The sequence below is a fragment of the Schistocerca serialis genome, chromosome 6 (genome assembly GCF_023864345.2).
Source record: "Schistocerca serialis cubense isolate TAMUIC-IGC-003099 chromosome 6, iqSchSeri2.2, whole genome shotgun sequence".
In the NCBI taxonomy this organism is placed as follows: domain Eukaryota; kingdom Metazoa; phylum Arthropoda; class Insecta; order Orthoptera; family Acrididae; genus Schistocerca; species Schistocerca serialis.
This window is the reverse complement of record NC_064643.1, coordinates 584,007,732-584,027,792: the sequence shown is the minus strand read 5'-3', so window position 1 is coordinate 584,027,792 and position 20,061 is coordinate 584,007,732.

The following is a 20,061-nucleotide window of genomic DNA, read 5'->3' as shown; positions in this document are numbered from 1 at the left end:
AACGAAAGGATAACGTTCTACGAGTCGGGGGGTGGAATGTCAGAAGCTTGAACGTGGTAGGGAAACTAGAAAATCTGAAAAGGGAAATGCAAAGGCTCAACTAGATATAGTAGGGGTCAGTGAAGTGAAGTGGAAGGAAGACAAGGATTTCTGGTCAGATGAGTATCGGGTAATATCAACAGCAGCAGAAAATGGTATAACAGGTGTAGGATTCGTTATGAATAGTAAGGTAGAGCAGAGGGTGTGTTACTGTGAACAGTTCAGTGACCGGATTGTTCTAATCAGAATCGCCAGCAGACCAACACCGACAACGATAGTTCAGGTATACATGCCGACGTCGCATGCTGAAGATGAACAGATAGAGAAAGTGTATGAGAATATTGAAAGGGCAATGCATTATGTAAAGGGGGACGAAAATCTAATAGTCATGGGCGACTGGAATGCAGTTGTAGGGGAAGGAGTAGAAGAAAAGGTTACAGGAGAATATGGGCTTGGGACAAGGAATGAAAGAGGAGAAAGACTAATTTAGTTCTGTAATAAGTTTCAGCTAGTAATAGCGAATACCCTGTTCAAGAATCACAAGACGAGGAGGTATACTTGGAAAAGGCCGGGAGATACAGGAATATTTCAATTAGATTACATCATGGTCAGACAGAGATTCCGAAATCAGATACTGGATTGTAAGGCGTACCCAGCAGCAGATATAGACTCAGATCACAATATAGTAGTGATGAAGAGTAGGCTGAAGTTCAAGACATTAGTCAGGAAGAATCAATACGCAAAGAAGTGGGATACGGAAGTACTAAGGATTGACGAGATACGTTTGAAGTTCTCTAACGCTATAGATACAGCAATAAGGAATAGCGCAGTAGGCAGTACAGTTGAAGAGGAATGGACATCTCTAAAAAGGGCCATCACAGAAGTTGGGAAGGAAAACATAGGTACAAAGAAGGTAGCTGCGAAGAAACCATGGGTAACAGAAGAAATACTTCAGTTGATTGATGAAAGGAGGAAGTACAAACATGTTCCGGGAAAATCAGGAATACAGAAATACAAGTCGCTGAGGAATGAAATAAATAGGAAGTGCAGGGAAGCTAAGACGAAATGGTTGCAGGAAAAATGTGAAGACATCGAAAAAGATATGATTGTCGGAAGAACAGACTCAGCATACAAGAAAGTCGAAACAACCTTTGGTGTCATTAAAAGCAACAGTGGTAACATTAAGAGTGCAACGGGAATTCCACTGTTAAATGCAGAGGAGAGCAGATAGGTGGAAAGAATACATTGAAAGCCTCTATGAGGGCGAAGATTTGTCTGATGTGATAGAAGAAGAAACAGGAGTCGATTTAGAAGAGATAGGGTATCCAGTATTAGAATCGCAATTTAAAAGAGCTTTGGAGGACTTACGGTCAAATAAGGCAGAAGGGATAGATAACATTCCATCAGAATTTCTAAAATCATTGGGGGAAGTGGCAACAAAACGACTATTCACGTTGGTGTGTAGAATATACGAGTCTGGCGATATACCATCTGACTTTCGGTAAAGCATCATCCACGCAATTCCGAAGACGGCAAGAGCTGACAAGTGCGAGAATTATCGCACAATCAGCTTAACAGCTCATGCATCGAAGCTGCTTACAAGAATAATATACAGAAGAATGGAAAAGAAAATTGAGAATGCGCTAGGTGACGATCAGTTTGGCTTTAGGAAAAGTAAAGGGACGAGAGAGGCAATTCTGACGTTACGGCTAATAATGGAAGCAAGGCTAAAGAAAAATCAAGACACTTTCATAGGATTTATTGACCTGGAAAAAGCGTTCGACAATATAAAATGGTGCAAGCTGTTCGATATTCTGAAAAAAATAGGGGTAAGCTATAGGGAGAGACGGGTCATATACAGTATGTACAACAACCAAGAGGGAATAATAAGAGTGGACGATCAAGAACTAAGTGCTCGTATTAAGAAGGGTGTAAGAAAAGGCTGTAGCCTTTCGCCCCTTCTCTTCAATCTGTACATCGGGGAAGCAATGATGGAAATAAAAGAAAGGTTCACGAGTGGAATTAAAATACAAGGTAAAAGGATATCAATGATAAGATTCGCTGATGACATTGCTATCCTGAGTGAAAGTGAGGAAGAATTAAACGATCTGCTGAACGGAATGAACAGTCTTATGAGTACACAGTATGGTTTGAGAGTAAATCGGAGAAAGACGATGGTAATGAGAAGTAGTAGAAATGAGAACAGCGAGGAACTTAACATCGGGATTGATGGTCACAAAGTCAATGAAGTTAAGGAATTCTGCTACCTAGGCAGTAAAATAACCAATGATGGACGGTGCAGGGAGGACATCAAAAGCAGACTCGCTATGGCAAAAAAGGCATTTCTGGCCAAGAGAAGTCTACTAATATCAAATACCGGCCTTAATTTGAGGAAGAAATATCCGAGGATGTACGTCTGGAGTACAGCATTGTATGGTAGTGAAACATGGACTGTGGGAAAACCGGAACAGAAGAGAATCGAAGCATTTGAGATGTGGTGCTATAGACGAATGTTGAAAATTAGGTGGACTGATAAGGTAAGGAATGAGGAGGTTCTACGCAGAATCGGAGAGGAAAGGAATATGTGGAAAACACTGATAAGGAGAAGGGACAGGATGATAGGACATCTAATAAGACATGAGGGAATGACTTTCATGGTACTAGAGGGAGCTGTAGAGGGCAAAAACTGTAGAGGAAGACAGAGATTGGAATACGTCAAGCAAATAATTGAGGACGTAGGTTGCAAGTGGTACTGTGAGATGAAGAGGTTAGCACAGGAAAGGAATTCGTGGCGGGCCTCATCAAACCAGTCAGTAGACGTTAAAAAAAAAAAAAATAGTGTGTAAGCTTAGGGACTGATGACCTTAGCAGTCAAGTCCCATAAGATTTCACACACATTTGAACATTTTTTTCTGTGCCTCTGATCTCTCTACTCTCTCAAACCGTTTACCGATCCGATATTGTACCGGAAGATTATTCCTTTCCTTACTACAGCTTGTGGAACATGTGATGTGTATGAAACGATTTGGAGGTGTAACGGTGCAATGGTACCTAATGATCAGTGAAGAATAGTTGCTCTTCCAAACAGCATCCCAGATGAGCAAACCAGCTGCATCTTTACCTGCCTTTACTCGTACTTTAGCTCACTGGGCTGTGCACTGCTTTGTTTAAGAAAGAGTAGCTCTATGTAGTCATAGGGTCAAGCCACACACGTCTGCTTTCATACCCCGCAGGTAATTCGATGAAATAATAACCTGTAGCTGTGATCCTGCAGTAAAATGGTCTACGCATTGGATACAATTGTTAGTTAATAATACACACAGAAATACAAAATAAAAGTTCAATTAATAATTTAATAACAAGAGTTCTATTCTAACGTCTGTAACTGATGCAGTCGAGAGAGAATTATGGTGAATAATGTTTATTCAAGAAAAGACACCTCAAATAAACGGGAAATGGTCCTACGATATTCAGTTTAAGTACAGACAAAAAATACCTTGTTAAATGCAGTAAAGGTACGTTGAGAGCGGTGCGGGAGTGGTAGCAAAGTCGCCAAACTAAATAATCTTCGAAGATACGCGAAAACTAAGTCAATTTTGAGACCACGATACATGACAGATTCACCAGCCCAATACGATTCGGAGTTCAATATAATGATTTACAGATTAACACATGTGGTAGAAGGAATAGTAACTTATACTCTGTCTATCCAGAGTTCCATATTAGTAGCGGAAAAAGTTAAGGTCCTACTCCGGAGCACATACCTGTCGAAATATAAAGTCCCATCAGCAGTTAGGGTTGTAGTGGTCGTTCAACGCCCATAAACAAGTACCAATACGACTGAATCGCGCACTTTAGACAGGTCTGCCTTCTCCCAGAACTCCTCACAAAGTGCCCAGAAAAGCCCCCTTGTGCTCTTCCCTTGAGAAGTCCCGACCTCCACTTGGCTCCCGTAGTGTTCTGCTACTACATGCTTTCCCATTGGCTGAGGCCATACCCACCAAAAATACATCGTCCTTAAGCTCTGCAGCCATGATCTGATAGAAGCTGATCACTTCCTTGACTAAACTAATATATGAAACAATATTTAAATAAAAAAAATATCATAAACACTCGGCTATAATAAATGTAACTGGCTCATAAATAAATATGCATGCACTCTTGCACAAGTATCCTCACCAAAAATAACAAGAGACTGTCATTAAACATTGTTCAGACAGTTATTTATGTCTTCTTGACAGAAGCTTCTTTTCATTCTGTTTTCAATCCGCTAACACGTGCGACTGACAACTTATAAATAATCACGTTTTTTAATAGAACTTGCAATCAATATTTAAATAAAATTACTGGAAAAAACAGTAAACTGACCGTTAAATAACTACACAAGTATGACAATACGACGTATTGATGCTCCGTTCATTTTTTCTCTAACTATGGTAGATACGATGTTCTTAGAAACATTTGGACAAGTAAATAAAAATATTAATGACGTAGTAAATCAAGAAATATAACAGATACAGGTATGTAGCTTTCAGAGATGATAACTGTTGTGGAATGCTGTCATAGGATGTAACGTCTGTTAAAATCACACGAAGCAATTTAAGTTGTTAATTCAGAGGATCGTTGTTAATATGTTTATTCACTGTGATATATTAACTGCTCCAGTTTTGAAGATATTTAGATACTGTCGTATAATTGGATGCACCTCATTTCTCTGAGATCACAAATGTATTCAGACTTGCGTTAATATTTGATGTGATTTGTTGTCGACTCTCAAATAGCTGTCACTTAGCCAGCTTTAAGATTCTCTGACACTCCGCGATTTCATGGAGCATCTCCTGCACGAAGGCCATGCTGTCCAGATTCCCAGTTTTGGGATTTTCCCCATTTCCGGTGACGCTACTAGTCTTCTGGTCACCTAGCTGGAACCTGGAACTGCCGTGGCGCGCCCTGAGACCTGGGCCCGCTAGAATCCAGCCGTGCTACAAATTCAGCTCTTCTTGTACCAGTTCAAGGCGGCCGATTAGGTCGCCAACATATACGAATGTTACGGTGGCCACATGTGACTAATCGTAGAAAATTCATTGCAAGAATCATCAGAAAGTGTAGTACGATCTTAAACGAGATGGGTTGGTAACCCTACATCTACATATATATTCCGCAAGCTACCATATGGTGAATGGTGGGGGTACCACGTAACGCAACTAGTCATTTCCTTTTCTACACTCCTGGAAATTGAAATAAGAACACCGTGAATTCATTGTCCCAGGAAGGGGAAACTTTATTGACACATTCCTGGGGTCAGATACATCACATGATCACACTGACAGAACCACAGGCACATAGACACAGGCAACAGAGCATGCACAATGTCGGCACTAGTACAGTGTATATCCACCTTTCGCAGCAATGCAGGCTGCTATTCTCCCATGGAGACGATCGTAGAGATGCTGGATTTAGTCCTGTGGAACGGCTTGCCATGCCATTTCCACCTGGCGCCTCAGTTGGACCAGCGTTCGTGCTGGACGTGCAGACCGCGTGAGACGACGCTTCATCCAGTCCCAAACATGCTCAATGGGGGACAGATCCGGAGATCTTGCTGGCCAGGGTAGTTGACTTACACCTTCTAGAGCACGTTGGGTGGCACGGGATACATGCGGACGTGCATTGTCCTGTTGGAACAGCAAGTTCCCTTGCCGGTCTAGGAATGGTAGAACGATGGGTTCGATGACGGTTTGGATGTACCGTGCACTATTCAGTGTCCCCTCGACGATCACCAGTGGTGTACGGCCAGTGTAGGAGATCGCTCCCCACACCATGATGCCGGGTGTTGGCCCTGTGTGCCTCGGTCGTATGCAGTCCTGATTGTGGCCCTCACCTGCACGGCGCCAAACACGCATACGACCACCATTGGCACCAAGGCAGAAGCGACTCTCATCGCTGAAGACGACACGTCTCCATTCGTCACTCCATTCACGCCCGTCGCGACACCACTGGAGGCGGGCTGCACAATGTTGGGGCGTGAGCGGAAGACGGCCTAACGGTGTGCGGGACCGTAGCCCAGCTTCATGGAGACGGTTGCGAATGGTCCTCGCCGATACCCCAGGAGCAACAGTGTCCCTAATTTGCTGGGAAGTGGCGGTGCGGTCCCCTACGGCACTGCGCAGGCTCCTACGGTCTTGGCGTGTATCCGTGCGTCGCTGCGGTCCGGTCCCAGGTCGACGGGCACGTGCACCTTCCGCCGACCACTGGCGACAACATCGATGTACTGTGGAGTCCTCACGCCCCACGTGTTGAGCAATTCGGCGGTACGTCCACCCGGCCTCCCGCATGCCCACTATACGCCCTCGCTCAAAGTCCGTCAACTGCACATACGGTTCACGTCCACGCTGTCGCGGCATGCTACCAGTGTTAAAGACTGCGATGGAGCTCCGTATGCCACGGCAAACTGGCTGACACTGACGGCGGCGGTGCACAAATGCTGCGCAGCTAGCGCCATTCGACGGCCAACACCGCGGTTCCTGGTGTGTCCGCTGTGCCGTGCGTGTGATCATTGCTTGTACAGCCCTCTCGCAGTGTCCGGAGCAAGTATGGTGGGTCTGACACACCGGTGTCAATGTGTTCTTTTTCCATTTCCAGGAGTGTATATTCCGCAGGCTACCATATGGTGAATGGTGGGGGTACCACGTAACGCAACTAGTCATTTCCTTTTCTATTACACTAGCAAATGCAGAGAGGGAACAACAACTTTCTATATGTCGCCATATAGGCCCTAATTTCCTTTACCTTGTCATCACGGTCATTATGCAAAATTAACATTGGCAGCAGCAGCATAGTTCCGCAGTGAGATGCAAATTGCCTGTTCTCTAACAGTGTTTCATGTAAGGAACGTTGTCCACCTTCCAGGGATTCCCGTTTGAGTTTACAAAGCATATCCGTGAAACTTGCGTGCTGATAAAACCTACAGTAATAAACCTAACAGCTTGCTTCTGAATTGCATCGATGTCTCTCATTAATCCGACCTGGTGAGTATCCCACACACTAGAGTCATATTCAAGAATGGGTCACGTCACTGTACTACATAAGAGGTCTCCTTTGCAGATCAGCTACACTTTGCTACAGTTCTCCCAATAAACCAAACGCGATCATTTGCCATCACTGTAACCGTCCTTACGTCGCTTTACGGCGTCACTTTTAGATAATTTATCGATGTGACAGTGTCAAGCTTTCACACCACTAACACTGTATTCCAACATTACAAGATTATTTTTCTTGCTCGTCTGCACTAAGTTATATTCCTCCACATGTAGAACTACCAGGCACTCGTATACTCGTATACTACAGCATGATCAGCAAACTGTCATTAATTGCTGCTCATCCTGTACATCACATCGTTTATGAATATTGAGAAAAAGGGCAGCCCTGTAAACTTCTATGAGCCACTTACGACTACGCCATTGAGGACAACGTACTGCGTTTCTACTGCTTAAGAAATTTTTGAGTCATTCGAATATCTGGGAACTTATTTCGTGTGCTTGGACTCCCGTTTACAGTCTGCAATGTGGCACCGTATCTACCGCTTTCCAAATATCTGGGAACATGGAATCTGTCTGTTGTCCCAGAATGTCCTTTCTCTATGGAATCATACCAGGTAAGAAATAGGAATCTAATGAAGAGCAATTCGTTTCATCACCTGTTCGTTTGTCAGGCGCGAAAGAATCAAGGAAATGCTCACCCAAGTGCTACAGCAGCCGGTGTAGTTAGGGAGCAGTAGATCAAGATGTGGGTTATTATTTAAAATTTGAGAGAATGCGTTTGTACAACACTCAAAACAAAATTGTGAAGATGAAATAGGAGAGAAATGAGCTCACACGAAAGCCTACCTTCAGGAAAATGAGCAAGTGGCATCAGTGCTCGACATACCCACATCATTGAACGTAAAGTGGTTGTGGAGTGTAGGTATAAATATCGATCTAATTGAATTGGAAAAGAGCTCACAGATTTTTTCGTAAGTAATATTAGAGTTCTTGTAACGCTAGAGAACATCACTGTGAAGCAGGGCATTTCAGATATACTTTTCAGTAACATTGGAAATGTTTCTTCCCTCATTCCTTCCTCGAAACCTAACAAATTTCACCAAATCGATTGTACCGAAAGCAAAAATGAAATAACGAGAACAGCGATTTAGCTGACGCTAGCGGACCACAAATCACATTTCCTTGGCAACTCTTCGTACAAAACGGCGTTCTGTGTAACTTCTCTGGAAAAAGAATATATATATATATATATATATATATATATATATATATATATATATATATAAAGGTTGCAGCGGTGGTTTTCAAAGGCGGTGTATCGCAGTGCGTGTCGCGGGCAGGAACTGGAACACGTGCTGGAAATCGCCGCGCGCTAAATTCCTCGTAATGGCTCATTCAAATGGAAATCCGCGAACGGCGCAACATATATCTTGTGGCTTTATAAGAGATAAGGCAGGAGCTCCCTGACGGCAGTGCGAGCGGAACCTCCACAAAGAAACGTCCTCTGCTGAAGGCGCATCTAGCGAGCGAAGCGCGTAGAGCTGAACGGCAAAGTCGGGTCGAGACAGCGCATACGCACTGCTCGCTTCGTGGGAAACGTCAGCGTCACGTTCCTGGCCAAAGACTGTATATGACGCCTCAGACAGAGATCGCAGTATCGATTCAAAGTCGGTGAAGAGCAACGAAGTGTATCCACAGCAGATACTTTCTGTTAATATGCTAGAAATAATACGAGAACGAGACCAAATGCGAACCGGTTGATAAATACGGTGTACACGTGCGACGACATTACTTCTACATCTACATCTATATGATTACTCTGCAATTCACATTTAAGTGCTTGGCAGAGGGTTCATCGAACCACAATCATACTATCTCTCTCCCATTCCACTCCCGAACAGCGCGCGGGGAAAACGAACACGTAAACCTTTCTGTTCGAGCTCTGATTTCTCTTATTTTATTTTGATGATCATTCCTACCTATGTAGGTTGGGCCCAACAAAATATTTTCGCTTTCGGATGAGAAAGTTGGTGACTGAAATTTCGTAAATAGATCTCGCCGCGACGAAAAACGTCTTTTTCCATATTTCCATATTTCATGCACTTTTTCTGGTGTTTACATTTATTTTAAATGTTTCATAGTTATTTACATTATGTTGTTTATATTTTCATGTATTTACAATAACATGAATCATCATTTTCGTCATTCATTATACGCTAGTGGCCCTACACAGCACTGTGAACTTTAATGTCATACCTAAAAGGCTTATTATCTTTTGCTGAAAGTGCTAATTTCAATTGTTTTATGCTTGCATCTGAGTCGAGCGTTGATTGAATTAGTTACTGCACAAATGATTTTTCATTATCATTCGACATTCATTCCACAAACTCATGACGTAAATTCTTTTGCCATTGCGCGATTTCACTCTGTTTAGCCTACGCATCACGCATTGTGACTCAGATTAGAGTGTGTGTACTTTTTCTCTCAGTCCTATGAATTCAGTAATGATTTCATTTGACCATTCAACTTTAAGTAAACCTACTTTCTTTTTGCTGGTCGTAGACTGAAATGGAAGTAAGCTTTTATCCAGCGGTGGTTTGGAAATATATTGTGGTAATGGAAGGTGTTTGTAATTAAAAAATAAAAATTAAGTGTTTACACACATTTTTACACCTTAGGTTCATGTCCCATCCTGTTCAGCCAATAAGTGTGTAGTATTAATTGATGTGTAAAAATGGCAGCAGATATGTAGTAAAAATTACGTGAAGTGACCGAAGGATATGGATCATTTCTTTGAAAGTCTACTAAGTCTGTTACATTTTGTAATTGTCCTGCCAATAAAGCGCAGTCCTTGGTTAGCCTTCCCCACAGCATTTTCTATGTGTTCCTTCCACTTTAAGGTGTTCGTAATTGTAATTCATAGATATTTAGTTGAATGTACGGCCTTTAGATTTGACTGATTTATCGTGTAACCGAAGTTTAACGAGTTCCTTTTAGCACTCATGTGGATGACTTCACACTTTTCTTTATTGAGGGTCAATTGCCAATATTCGCACCATATAGATATCTTTTCTAAATCGTATTGCAGTTTGTTTTGATCTTCTGATGACTTTATTACTCGGTAAACGACAGCGTCATCTGCAAACAGCTTAACACTGCTGCTCAGATTGTCTCCCAAATCGTTTATATAGATAACGAACAGCAAAGTTCCTATAACACTACCTTGGGGAATGCCAGAAATCGCTTCTGTTTTACTCGATGACTTTCTGCCACTTACAATGAACTGTGACCTCTCTGTCAGGAAATCACGAATCCAGTCACATAACTGAATCGATATTCTATAAGCACGCAATCTCGCTACAAGCTGCTTATGTGGTACAATGTCAGAAGCCTTGCGAAAAACCAGAAATACGCAATCAGTCTGAAATCCCTAGTCAGTAGCACTCAACGCTTCACACGGGGAAAGATGAAGTCGATTTTGATCCGATGACGGCATATACCACCAAGGGGATAACTGATGTACTGATAATGGTTTAAACGTCGTCCGCCGCATAGCTACAAGTGCGCGATCTGTGTGTACCGTTTGATAGGGGATGCTCACAGCTAGATGGCTCAGTGTCGTACGAACGTATGAAGCAAGCAGGCAACCATGACACAGAGACGCACTCATACTTCCTACAGCCAACTGGATGAACTTCCTGTTTCGACAAAGCATGGACCTGCATGGTTCGACTGGCGCCGTCGGAGGATCACTTTGAAGAGAAAATGGCGAGCCGTGGTTTTCAGTGATGAAAGCAGATTCTGTTTTACATGAACGATGGTTTCTAAATCCATGTTGACTGTGTGTCAATAGACCTTGTTCTTCGAGGTCATATATGTTCAAAAATCCTGCTGCATATCGATGTTAATGCTATGGGCCTGTAATTTAGTGGATTACTCCTACTACCTTTCTTGAATATTGGTGTGACCTGTGCAAGTTTTCAGTCTTTGGGTACGGATCGTTCGCCGAGCGAGCGGTTGTGTATGATAGTTAAGTGTGGGGTTATTGCATCAGCATACTCTGAAAGGAAACAAATTGGTATACAGTCTGGAGCAGAAGACTTGCTTTTATTAAGTGCTTTCAGTTGCTTCAGTACTTCGAGGATATTTACTTCTACGTTAGTCATGTTGGCAGCAGTTCTTGATTCGAATTCTGGAATATTTATTTCGTCTTCTTTTGTGAAGGCATTTCGAAAGGCTGTGTAGAGGAACAGTTATCGTCAGCTAAGGTGCAGAAAAGATTGCTGACTGGTGGAACAGCAGTAACAGAAGAGGACTCCTAAAGTGTGTGGAAGAGTGGAATTTGATTACAAGACCTTAGGAAATTACTCTTACCTATATTCCCTGCGGGATAAAAAGTTGGTCCACCTGGAAAGACGAAATCGATTTTGATCCGATGACTGCATATACCACCAAGGGGATAGCTGAGGTACTGATAATGGTTTAAACGTCGGCCGCCGCATAGCTAAAAGAGCGCCAGCTGTGTCTACCGTTAATAGGGGATGCTCAGAGCCAGAAGCCTCAGTGTCGTGCGAACGTGTGAAGCAAGCAGGCAACCATGAGACAGTGACGCACTCATGCTTCCTACAGCCAACTGGATGAGCTTCCTCTCTCGCCAAAGCATGGACGTGCATGGTTCGACTGGCGCCGTCAGAGGATCACTTTGAATGTGGAATAGCGTCCCTTGGTCTTCAGCGATGAATGCAGATTCTGCCTGCACGCAAGTGGTCGTCATTTACGCGTACGTCGCACTCTTGGTGAGCACTGTTTCGTAGAGTGCATTCGTGCGATAACCTACAACTGTCGTTGATCTTTGGTGTTTCTGGAGGGTACGCTAACCAGCGCCAGGTACGCGCAGAATGTTAGTAAATCGGTTCTTTTGCCCTTCTTGGAGCAAGGAGGTGATGTGTTCTCCCAACAATCGACACGCTGCCCGTGGAACTCAACGTACTCTGGAAGACGGGTAGCAACTTCCCTGGCCAGCAGATCTCCGGACTTGTCTGCAATCCACCAAGTGTGGGATATGATGAGTCGGGAAGTGACTCATGCGACTCTTCAGCCAACAGCTCATACAGATATACCTGAAGAAATGGAACAGGCATGGCATAACGTATCCTAGGAAAGTATCGCCGATCTGTACAATCGACAGGATACCAGAGTCAGAGCCGGCCGAAGTGGCCGTGCGGTTAAAGGCGCTGCAGTCTGCAACCGCAAGACCGCTACGGTCGCAGGTTCGAATCCTGCCTCGGGCATGGATGTTTGTGATGTCCTTAGGTTAGTTAGGTTTAACTAGTTCTAAGTTCTAGGGGACTAATGACCTCAGCAGTTGAGTCCCATAGTGCTCAGAGCCATTTGAACCATTTGAACCAGAGTCAGAGTCTGCATTGCCGCCCATGAGTCTTTTAGCATGAGTCAGTATTCTCTTTCTCAGAAGCGCTTGTGCTATTGATCCGTAAATGTAATCTTTTCATGTACTCCATACGCACTGTTTTAATAATTATTATGAGTGAATTGGAAACATCCAAACAAGTGTAGTAACATTTTTCTCCGGTCGTGTGCGACAGCCGATGTCTTCCTCCAGACTGATGGGTCTGAAATCTACCGCATACGTACAAACTAATTCTTACGTATTATGTGATACCATCTGGCTTTACATAGTATTCGTTACTGAGAATTAGCAACAGGAAATTACAAATTGTTAAGGACGTAGAATGACTGGAATTTTTTGAATGTGGCATAGGCTGTGCTGTTCACGTCTAGTTACGATAAAAATAAGAGTGTCTTACACTGAAAATCTCGATGACAATTGCCTCTACATTGAGTAGTGATGCAAACACGTTCCTCTCTCCGACTTTGATTGACTTTTGACATAAAAAATATACCAGATGACTTGGGTGGGAGACGTATTTTAGAACTACATATTGAATACTTTGTTTTTTTTTTTTAAAAAAAAAAACGTAGTCCTCATTCCGATATACCACTGTGCACTGAGAAAGTGATGCCACCAACTAGATACCATCAGTGCCAAGCCTAGTGGTCCGAAAAAGTAATTTCTATTATGAATGTTAATAAACACTAGATAAGACACTATAAGAATATAAAACAATGGTTGCATCAAGATCTGGTGTTCAGAAAGATTGATCAGATATTGTCATTCCATCAATCACCTTGGGTGAAACTGTCTGTAGATATTAATGCTGAGAAACATCTGAATTCTAAGAGAAAATTGGAAAAAAATTTCTTCAGACTCGAGATTGATAGCCTTTTCGGCTAACTATGCTAAATGTGAGAAAAATGGGTGAGGTTAAACTAGTGACGAGTTGGGAAAGTGGATATGGAACTATTGTATCGATTGCAAATTTGACTTTTAAGTGCAGTCTCAGATTTAATGAAAATTTTGTTGCAACTGCATAGAGAATACTTAAAATTGTTTCCGATAAACCTACATCTGCAAGAATGACTGTTCGAGGTATTTCCAAGACAGTGCTTTTAGATTTTCATTACCGCTGCATGCTGAAGAAATTCTACCCTAAAAACATTCAAATATTTGTGATACTTTTAAGAATGACTTACATATGTGGTCTGACACTTTGTCTTACCCTGATTACATTTACTATATCTCATTTGTCGACAAAAGGAATTGGTATGTAATGAAAGGGGAATTGAGAACAGAAATTATTATGGAGTTTAAAAGATTGAGAGCAAAAATGAACACCCTTAAAAGTGAATCGGACTCGTAATTCATAGAGTGAAAGGTGTGAAACACTCAGAAGCATAAGAACTTAGCATTAATTACTGTGAGCAATATGTATTAACTGAATGGGAAAATAAAGTATGCAATGTGTAATTCAAGTACAGCAGCACACAAGTGCGATCATAAAACGGAGAAAATCAACACATTCAGCTAAAATTGATAAACTTTTCAAACTTTATGATAAAGTGGTACAATTGCATCGTTTCACTACCACCTGAACAACGATGGTTGATTTTGTTGTAAATACGTGAAAATGCAAGTAAATGCCGGTAAAATTCTTAATACCTATAAAATTTTAAATAATGCAAATACCTGATTATGTAAATAATGTAAATACTGGAAAAGCTGTAAATTATGTAAACTGTAGATAATAACTTGAAGTGACTATCGCCTCTCTGAGTCATACTTTGCAAAGGAAATTTGTGAACCATCGTTATTGCTCAAATAATGAAAGTCATTGTAGATAAAATCATTGAAAGTAAATCGGCCTATATTGTATAAAAAAATTATGAAAAATTTTATGTCAAAAGTAAATTTTGTTTGAGTTGAATCTTTCTCTATCTCAGAGCCATATGGCTGCGTGTCTTATCAGGATAGCTAAGACTGGATCCTCTTTCACAGCATGTAGGCCTACGATGATGTCCCTGTAATGTTTGTACTTGTGTATGTACTTATGTGTGTGCGTGTGTGTGAAAAAGCTCAAGAGCGCAAGTATTTGTAGCTTTTCAAACAACAGCGCCAAACATTGACGCCATTTTTTTATGTTGTGAAATGCCGTTTAATGGTTGAATGAAGAGGCAGAGGTGACAAGAAATGAAATTCACTGCGAAAATATTTTTATCTCTACTCACCGTAACGAGCATAAATCTCCACCGGTCATAATTCTTCACTGACCGTAATTCTCCACTCACCATCAGTCTCGACTGATCTTCATTATCTCCACTGACCGTCTTTAGTCACTGACCAACATTCTCTTCTCTGACCACCATTTTCTGCTGATGATTATTCTCAATAGTTCATCATTCCGTAGACCACCAGTCCCCACTGACCGTCGTTTGCCATTGACCATCATTCTCCCGACTGGCGATCATTCTCCATCGAGCAACATTCTTCCCGTTAGCCACCTTTGCCACTGGCAGGTTTTATTCATCATCACCACCACAATCATCACTCTTTTACACTTGCAATGAAATCGTCCACCTCCACAGTCATATGGTTAGTGACACTGCTCTCACTGCAGAAGGATCTAGGTTAGGTTCTCGATACTTCTTCAAATTTTCCTGAGGCAAAGGAGGTGGGGAACTTTGTTGCACATGGTAAGGACATTTGGAACTATACTGCACAGGAACTCATGATGTTGTCAGCTGGGATGATGAGACATTAAAACTCGAGCAATTTGTTAAAATTTCTTGTCGTCATTCTTCACTGGCTTTATTCCTTCACTGACCATTCTTCTTTCCCTAGACCAATGAGCCTCCTTTTGGTCGACATGTGACATCGTCGGTGGTTGTTGTAACCAGGGGCTAGGCAGAAGATCCCTGGTTGTAGAGGAGTGCATGGACAGGTAGAGATCTATGGCAATAGCGCTCTTAAAACAATATCAAGTGGTAGTGCTTGGGTCTGCAAGCAGTGTGGGAGTGGTGTTTTTGAAAAGAATCCTCAGCTGTATTTCGATGTTTGGTCTAGTGCAGAAGTGGACAGTGCAGCGTGAAGAACAGTTGATAGGTGGCAGTAAACAACAGGGCTCAGTCTCCAGTCAAGAGGTTTGAAGTCTTTGGGAGGGTACGCAGCCAGGTGGAGATGGATTTACCCCTAGGACTGTGTTCCTTATGAGGAGACATAGTGAGTGCAGTGCAACAGTTGGATAGTATGTTCAGATTTGAGCTGAGCCCTGCTGTGGTTCCTGCTATAGAATTACTTAATTTGTGCAGTCTGCGTTTGTGTTAGAAAACGTGAGAATCTATATTTATTATGGTCTGTCAAGAATTTATCCGCTTCATTCTGTTGAATCTACCAATCTATGTCATTCTGGCTTCCAGTCTGTTGTATTTCGGTTATTATGAGCTCACTGAGTGTGCAGCGCAAAGTAAGCTGTGTTTAGGAAAAAGGGTGACATCGAGTTATATGTCACTTCCGTACACGTAAACAAATATAGCTATTTACGAATGTTGCCATGTACCTAAGTTGCTATACAACTCTGACCTGACTGACGCGAGAATGCTGTGGCGATTAAATTATTGTATGGTGGATCAGTACATATTTTTATGGCCTGTAAATATAAACATATATATGCGCCTTCATTTTGTACAGTTAGATATTGTAGTTGTGGTTTTTAACTGTGAATTTAATAACTGCTTTAGGTTGGAGTCGTTTCTGATGAAATTCATTCTCATTGAAATTATTATTCTCTATCATCCATTGTGGACATGTTGTAATGCAAAATAAAATATTAAAACTGTTTCCACACAGGGTTTCTTGAATGTTTGGATAAATTTATTTGAAGTACTATGGTTTTATTAATTAGATTCCAGCACCTTGCCACTACATCACCTAGCTTCCTAGCATTGTCCATCATTGTACATTGACCATCATTTTCCATTGTCCATTGACACATTTATTGTTCACAGTGTGTTGCTTGTCATCAGCATTTACCGTTTGCCATTTATCGTTTGCCATTTGCCTTTTGCCATGTACCGTTTACTGGTTACTATTTGCCATTCACTGCTTACCGTTTGCCATTTACCATTGCTTGTTACTGTGTGTGTGTGTGTGTGTGTGTGTGTTTGTGTGTGTGTGTGTATTTGGGTGTTTTTATACACAGTGGAACTTGACACCATTTTTATCCATCATAACAACATTACATTGATTATATATGGGCTACGTAAATATCTTTGACTATCAAGTAAGTAATTCAACTTGTTGCCATTTTAAACATCAGTTTAAGGCAGTGCTGATTAAGTACAGAGGTATTTCTGAGAATATAAATATCTTTGACTTTAGAGTGAGTAATGTAACTTGACGCCATTCTACGCATCGTTTCAGTATTGCACCAGAGTTAAGTATGTGTACATAATATCACATATCTTTGACCTTTGACCTTGCTGTCCTTTTTACACATCATTTTTCAATATTGTGGCAGAGGTAAGTATGTAACTTGAGACCATTTTTGTGCATCATTATAATTTTTCACTGCTGGAGAGGGGGAGAGTTGGTTTGGAGTATAAAGCGCAAATGAGTGGTTTCATTTTTAGTAGCACATTGTGTCTGAGTGAAAGAGGTCTAGGAAAGGGGGAAAAGGGGTGCCGCTTGATGACGTAATTAGTAAGAATATTGACATCAATGATAGGAGTCATGATGTCACTGATGGAGGTGGGGCTTTTGGCATCATAGGTGTTGAAGACTTGATCACGTGATCACCTTCAAGTTCAATATCTGTGTTCAAGGTCATTTTGTTTCCAGAGTCCCCATGACCATCCTACTTTTCCGTAGATGTCTGTTAAAAGAGGGACTAACTCAGGCACAAAATTCGGCATAGAAAGTAATAAGGATTGCATCGGGTCCTGAAGTTTTAGCAGTTTCACGTGTTTACCAACTCCACTGACCCTAACATCGGTATCACTCAGCTCTACAGTGATGCGAGAAGTAAATAGGGACAATACTCCGGAATTTTCCTTCGTATAAGGTGCGCGCAAAGGAATAGGAGAGCACGTTATACACAAAGAAATTTTAGTAACGGTATTAAAATTATAGTTCATGTGGAACAATAAAACAACGCGTAATTGACACTGATATCGACACACCGATCCCAGTATGTAGGAAGGGAGTGGATCACTTTAATGTAGAAACTCCTGGGTTGCAGATGGATTCAGTTTTCCACTGTGTCCCGCACATCCTTGTCATAGGTTAGCCTCCGGCCTTCCGATCGTTGTTTTGACGGGCCGAAGATACGCAATTCACATGTACTTCTTATGTCTAAATTGCCAAGAATGGTGTCTCTAGATGATGATAAGCATCTACAAGAAATCGATGATGCCTGGAGCAAACTTCCGATCGTAAAAATAGACCAAAATATTAAGTACTGTTCAGAAATGGACGCATTTTGGGGGAACATAACAAAAATTTTATTTGGCAGGAGAGAATTCCCAGACCTACCAGCGTTTGAGCACTCATGTATATCACTTCCACAATAAAATGCCCACTATGAAAGAGTTTTTAGTTTGAGGAATCTTATAACAATGAAAAATGGGTATAGTCTCGTTACTTCCACATTGAATTAACAATGAAAACTAGAAATAGGCTCGTTATTTCCACAGTGAATGGATGCTTACTTGCCAGCCAGTTTGCGAGTAGCAGCATCTAAGGCAAAAATTTTGTTCCTACTGTAAATATGCTCAGTAGCGTGAATAAATCGCAGTCATATTCGCACCCATCCACTTCCACTTCTTGTGTTCATGACTCTCCAGAGGAGCAAGGTGGTGATGATGACGATGATGATGATTATGGTGATGATGCATTCCATTTTTAGCCTTCTTCCACGGTAAACAAATAACGACGTTACCTTCAATATAATTACAGGAACCGTAAATAATTTTTATGAATTGTTTCCTAATAAAAAATAAAAATCAGCAGTACCGAACTGTGGAAAGGTCGACATGTAATAATAGGACACGCCTATTTTTATGTGGTGCCAGTATAAATCCAACACCGATGCCGGCCACAATTTCTTCCCAACGCACTACAACAATCATAACAGCGCTCTGATTCCGTTAATCTTGACGATAAGCATATAAGTGTGAATAGCTTAGAAAATGATTGAAATTACGCTTAAAGTTTGTTGGAAAACGCTAAGTGCTTTCATGATGAATTACGGGATGATTATAGGATAGGTAATTTGCATTCAATTTAATCATAAGCGCGATTTTGACGCACCTAATTATTTCTGACGTTATATCTCCTGAACCGTTTGCTGAACAGTGATATTATGTCGTAGGTGCATTCATTGATATATCTAGATACTATACGCAAAAGTGTTGCGAATGGAATTAGTTGTAAGGTCATGATAAATTAGAACTTCACGCCTGATGCGGAAGTTTTACTGCACGCCAATGCAACCAGAAGCTAGTTTTTGACGGTTTAAGTGCCTGTCACCCCTCCCCCCTCCCTCCCCCCTAAACTATTTACCGTACAGTAATATAATTTTTCAGGTGGATTCAGTGATATATGTGGATGCTGTTTCCCAAGTGTGATGGGAATAGCTTCAGTAGTGAAGAAGTAAAAAATTAAAACCTTGTGGGAGATTCTGAAGTTTGGCCACATGAACAGTGAAAATGTAGTAATCGATCAACGTTTTTCCTTCCACCATTTTGGGGGAGCTGTCAATGAGAAAAAGTTTCCTAAAAGCTTCAAGTTATGTGTGAAGTCGCTAAGTATCATTATTTTAATGTAATGGATGCACAAAGTTGGAATATTTGAGCGCCATCAGCTTCAAGACAGATACTCAGTTTCGAGTTGTAATACTTACCGTGTTAAACTTAACTTGCTCTAAATGGCTAGACTACGGTAACATGTTAAATTTTTAAATTCAGTCAATAATTACGAGAGATATTGAAAATAAACTTCTTATTTTCCCTAGAAGCCGTTAGATAGGCCGCCTGCATCAAAAGTTTAGGACGTACACCCAAAAACGGTTCTTATATTATTGACTAGCGTAGAGACCGCTGCTTCGCTCGATTAGGCGGTATGGCCTGCAGAGATTTTTTTGTTTTTATGTAATCTACTTTTTTTGTTGTTCACAAATTCCAACAACTTCTAAGATGTTCACATTAATGAAGACCATATAAGCATGGACTTTTCCGAATATACTTCTGAACAAAAAGGGATTCTGGTAGCTACAGTCAAAAGTTTTTGTAGTCATGCTTTTCGCTTTCTTGTGGAGATATTTCAATAGCAACCTCCATCCCCTAACAAATGTTTGTTTATATTTAACTGAAAAGTGAAACACCAGCTTTCATTAATCTAGATTTTTTTGTTATAAAGAAATATCTCCTTACAAATGTTCATACCCTATTCCATTCTCTTTGGGGTTGATTTCCAGAAACGCTGAAACAGTTATTTCCTTGACTTGTAACTGAGACATTAAAAAGGAATTGTTATAGATTTAGCCTTAAAAATCCCTTAGTAGCTGTTTAGTAA